Below are 6,000 nucleotides of genomic sequence, written 5' to 3'. Positions count from 1 at the left end.
TCCGGCGACACTCGATACACCTCGGAAGAGGATTGATCCCCAGTGGCGACATCAATAAAGACCGCTGTCGGAATCCTCCAAGGTCACACTGGCACACGTAAACAGATGCACACTCGAGAGGGCAAAAGATTTCAAGTGCGCAAGCGATACGTCAGAGGCGACAGCGAACGCGGGGAGAGGACGAAGACGCCCAGCCTCTGGCATGGCGACACGGGAGACAAAAGAAAGCGAGACGGCGATCCGCGAGCCCAAGAGGAAGGGCAGGGGGAGGGGCGCCCCCTCCCTCAGCGATGTTCCATCCGAAGATTGGTGGACGGGAGCGGGTGTGTGTGGATCGAGACAAGTCGTGAAATCCGTTACCTACGAGTTTCATCTGGGCCTAGGAAGATTCTGCGCCAAGTGATCCGTGCAAGGTTGCACACATGAATATTCAAAACTGTGGACCGAGAATATATGAGCGAACTTACTAGGGAGTACCTCAAAAACATTGTAGCAATAAGTCGGCACATACTGCGATCCATTCAGCAATTTTCCTGAACAATTGTTCAACAAAATAGAAAGAGATTTTAGCACTTTACTACCGGAAAGGATTAATTCCTAAAATGTGCTTACCATTTTTGGACAGAATCCCAAATATACAATTTGTTTTGAAACGGAATGAATTTCCCCAAACCATAATCGGCACAGTCTGGAAAATACTTCATAATTTTTCTACATAGTGAAAACTAGGAAAATTCATGACATATGTATATGAAATGGTTTCACTTTTCCAAGCTCCTTCGTATTTGGAGAATAATTTCTACCTCATTAGCGTTGGAGATGGATGGTTCAAGTGCTCTCCGAATATCAATTAACGATACACTGATGTGAGGCAAGTTAAAAAATTTTTCAAAAAGAAGTTTTTTATCGCGAGCCATAATGGCTTCCACTTTAATATCTCACATCTACCCATGCCCATGTTTGCGTCTAGGTCCTCTGTTTTGGCACGATCCAGAACCGTTGGCTGTAACAATAACTATTCCCTGCATCTGAGTTTTTGTCAAAAAGCTGAGAGATTCTAACCCTGGCTTTCCAGCTAGCTCCTCTGGGAGACTGTGCGAGGGCTGCTATTTATATCTTGAGCCTTGGCAACATTAATTCCACTTTTGGCGATGAATGCCCATCCTTTGCCACTGTGAAACGCTGGTATAACGAATTCCATCATGGCCGCCGTTCGCTCAGCGACGAAAGTCGTGAAGGTCGTCCAAAATCAGTTGTTGTGCCAGAAAACATTGATTCTGTGCAAGAACTAGTAAAGGAAGCTCGTCATGTGACTTATCGCGAGATCGAGGCATCCTTGGGGATTAGTATGACGAGCACCAATAAGATATTGCATAAACAAAAATTTGTTCGTGCTGGATCCCGCGTAATTTGACAAAAGCTCTCAAAGATGCTCGTGTCAATTAGTGCAAAGAAATGCTCTAGAAATAAAATCGCGGTGCATCAAAAGCTGTGTATAACATCTACACAGGTGACGAATCTTGGACCTATGCGTATGAGCCCGAAATAAAACAGAAATCCACTGTATGGATGTTCCAATACGAGCCAAATCCGACAAAAGTGCACGTGCACGAAGCAAGTCGAAGCAAATGATCGCCTGTTTTTTCGAGATAACTGGACATGTGGCAACCGTACCGTTAGAACAACGTAGAACCGTGGATTCTGAACTGTACACGAGCATTTGTTTGTCAGAAGTGCTTGGTGAAATACGAAAAAAGAAGCGGCAACGAAGGATCATTCTTCATCATGACAATGCAAGCTCTCACAGATCGGCTGAACCAACTATCTTTTTGAGTGGCCAAAACGTCGAATTCCCGAGGAATCTCGCTGACCTTCTCGACTGTCCCTTGAATCACACTGAGTTCTCACTGGTGGTTAAGAGTGGAACATTGTAAGAAAGGCCTCCGCACAGCCCTGATTTAGCACCAAATGACTTCTTTATATTGTCTATCAAGAAAAATTTGCGCGGCTAATGTTTATTGGTGCCTAAAGAAGCTGTTGATGCATTCAAAAACCATATTTTGGAGGTACCTCAATCGGAGTGGAAAAAGTGTTACGTAAATTGGTTTGAGCACAACCAAAAGTGTATTGATTATCATGGAGAATACTTCGAAAAACAATAAAGCCATTTTCAACAATAAATTACTGTCTTTACATTATTTGGCTCAAAATGTAAAAAGCAACCCACGGATCTTGGTTTCCCACCGCCCACACCAACGCATCAGCCATGCAAGACGTATTTCACGGTGGCACACCTCGCATCGGCCTGAGTTGCGTCTGGAATGGACCTGAGCAGACGAGCGTCACAAATTAGGAGAAGGCTGGCCTCAAAGGCAATTCCCAAGGAATTTTGCTGGACTTCTCGACTGTCCCTTGGATCACACTGAGTTCTCACTGGTGGTTAGGAGTGGAAAATTGTGCGAAAGGCAACGGCGAATATCGGGAATTGAAATAAATATTCCTTCTAAGTCGGTCACAATACTTCTACGAATTAGTTTTAACCTGCTCCTTCTCTCTATTTAATAATAAAATAAACATTAAAAGTGTGAAATTGAATCTAAAAACTGCACAAAATTTAGATAAAAAATAAATGTTCAGTCCTGGCACACCATGAATGGTTCATTATTATATAATTTACAAGGAATGTATAAAACCTATCGGTAACATTTTTTTCCTGACATGTGCGTGGTATGCTGGATTAAGACCGTCGGTTAAGTGTGCGTATGATAGCAGATCGTATTGATAAAATGACTGCACCCCATTATCACTGAAAATTTGGCGATGCAAAAGATCTGCGCTAAACTCGTCCCAAAGGTCTTGACGGAGGACTAAGAGCAGAGCCGAGTGTCTGGTTGCGACGACCTGCAACACCATCGCGACGATTCCCCTACCCCCGTAAAGAGTCAACTTGGCACCAGCAGAATATTATCTAATGTGAAAAGTGAAATCCATCCTCAAAGACACCACCATGGGACCCTAAGTGTCAACAAAGAAGCTTTCACGCGTACCCTTAAGGACCTTCAGGAATCCACCTACCAGGGAGCCGAGTTGTGGTAAAGCCGCTAGCAAAAGCATGTAGGCGCTCAACAGTTGAAATTTGAAGAATTGTGAGTCATTGTAGAATTATCTGATATAAATCTATTTTTCCGAAACTTTACCCGATACGTTTTATACAAACCATACCAAAATACATCTTCCAAATTTCGTTATTTTAACTTTATTTATGGTAAATTTATATATTATAAAATATATTTTAACTGCACATATTTACCGAATTCATCTTTAATTCAATATCATTATACTAAACTACAATATTTGACAACATAATATTTCGATATCACCGTCAAATAAGGAAACTCGGAAAGAAATATGAAATAAAATTTAACTACAAGCTCAGTTTGAATCATGCCTTATCTGGGATACTCTCTGTAATTTTTACACTGAACAATAACCCGTAATTTTATATTTCAGGCAAACCAAACGTTTTTTTTTAATGAAGCAGATGAATTTCAACGCGGAACTCCGGTGAATGAGGATAGTCCATATGATTGACAAGGAGCACAAAGGACTGAAATCCCAAATTGAAGTTCATAGCGCGAGGCAAGGCAAGAGCTCATGGGCCTTATCGTCGAGCCTTTCTGTCTTCCTGGAAGAGTGACGATACGACGACCAGCAAATCCAACCTACCTACAGCTAAGGATCCTTTCCGGAGCAGAGAGACGACACGGGAGGAGAACCCTTCGAGATTTACGACGACCACTCAAGGGCCCTAGAGACCGCCGTTTAATCACGAATTCACCCATCTCGGGGCATAAACTCAGTTCTGCGGAGGGAATGCTCTTTTTAACGGCCGTGAAAATACTTTTAAGTACGTTCCTCCGGAGTTGTAGCATTTAAATATTAGTCGCTTTGAAATAAAACGAAATAAAACTAACCCGCGCGTAAGTGTGCACATTAAACTAATGCTGGCGTTTCACTGCATTTAGTCTGTGCATTAATATTTCCTCGTGATTGAGATTATTATAACGATCACGGATAATATACAGACACCAAATGTTCATTGTAAAGAAAAAAAAGGGCAATTACTCTTCCTGCAGATAGTAAAAGTGAGACAGCAGACTCCTTAGCGATAACTCAAATTCTCGGGATGCGAAAAATGATGCACATTTTTCATTGACTTTCTGCGATAACATGCGTTCATCTCTGGAGTTACCTTAGGCATTGCAAAGATACGAGATAGAATCCGTAATTCACCTAAGGTAGATATGCCAGTCCCTATTAATCACACTGGACCTGCACGCGTCCCTATTAATCACACTGCACGCGTCCCCCTCGCGACACACCCCTGGCGGTTAACCTACTTTTGCATCATTAACTGAGATACAGGCGCAGGTTTAAAAATCAATTTAACCAATGTTTTGTTTCCCGACCGATATTCTAGACGACATTTAGTAGTCATTAAATATCGTTTATTTGTAAAAGTGTATTCATGGCACTTATAACTTCTTCTTCGAGTTGCTGTTGACGGACATGATCAAGAGAGGCAGGACATCTCCATTAATTACATATTGAATTGTAACCATCGAAAATATCCATGAGGCCTTATTCATTTTCGTCATTAAATATCCATAGAAATACCAACATGGAATATTTGTCGACAATTTTGTCATTGATGATACTTCCAGCGGGCTCGACAAGACAGCACTTGTCATTTTGATTTGAATGGCAGAGTATTAGGCCTCAGGAAAAGAATATGTAAAATGCAAACAAGAAGATTTGTACTTTTTTAAAAGTTTAAGCTGTGGTTGTAATCTTTGAGCTTCCAGTGCCTCCAAACTCGAGCTTTCAAATAATAATTTGACACTCTCCGTCCAATTATTGCGTCCCTTGTTCCACGATTTCACCCAATTTCTGCAACTTGCTCCACATCGAATTTCACTCTTGTTTTTTTTTAATTATCATTATGATAACCACCCTATCATAGATGGGAGCGTGGTATTCCATTAGGTAGGTGGTTGACCGGTGGCCGAGGCCAGATTCCTCTTGCCCGAATCAAATAATCCCCCGACCTTTTTGTATTATCCCGACGGAGTGGCTACCCTTGTTGAAAATGATTGAGCAATGCATTCTGGGCGCAATTATGCACATATAATTTTAATTTTGCAATGATAAGTGGATGCGGTAATTTTGACTCTTTTTATAACAATGGAATTTTATTGTTTGGGCTGCAATAAAACCGCAAAGCAGAATTTTAAATAGAAAAAACGTCAAATTGAATAAAGTCATCAATAATCGCTAAACTTCACAGAATTTGATAAGTGTAATGGCAAGACCAAATTTGCTAAGTCGAAAATATTGTCCTGTTAACTCAGTATAGTACCAATTAGCAAATATGTGTTGCAATATACTCGTACACTCCATTTGTTTTGGAAAAACGACTGCTGAAGAATCTTTAAATATTTTATGTGTTGAGAGTTATATTTTTTATATTATACGGTAAAAGAAAAACGACTAAGTTAAATCCGCTTAATTTTTTAATTTTGTTTCATTAAAAAAATAAGTGGAATTAACTTGGCTGTTTTTTTCTTTCCGTCATGGACAAGTTCCAAAAGGTCAAGGCTGAAACTACGAAGTTCATTTTTATATTACCCTGTGCGAATTATAAAGAAGTGATTTTTTTAATTTTTCGTGTTGTGGATTTAAAAATGTTATTGAAATAGCGTGAGGGATTATCTTAAATCCTTCTATAGTATTGCAAAGTGTTCCAGCTTATTAGGCATATAAATAGTCCGGTCCGACCTTCTCCGTCAACCAGCTCTCTTCACAAGAATGAGCACCATTTCGCGTGCTATCGTGCTTTATTACTCAACACATCCACTTGAATGGCACACAAGCGACCAAAGTGGTTAAAATACACGGACATAGAGCAATTTCAGGGAGGGTTGACGGAGGCACGGCAAA

General features: G+C 40.6%; 1 protein-coding gene across 2 annotated transcripts in view; it reads right to left on the bottom strand.

The window, feature by feature from the left end:
* The window catches only part of LOC139688425 (Y+L amino acid transporter 2), a 215,676-nt gene that overhangs the window by 120,038 nt on the left and 89,638 nt on the right, over positions 1–6,000 (bottom strand). The gene's annotated exons all lie outside the window — the stretch shown is intronic.

Source organism: Hetaerina americana, unplaced genomic scaffold, assembly GCF_022747635.1.
Source record: "Hetaerina americana unplaced genomic scaffold, ioHetAmer1.1.p SCAF_2, whole genome shotgun sequence".
NCBI classification, from domain to species: Eukaryota; Metazoa; Arthropoda; class Insecta; order Odonata; family Calopterygidae; genus Hetaerina; species Hetaerina americana.
This window is presented reverse-complemented; position numbering and strand designations above follow the sequence as displayed.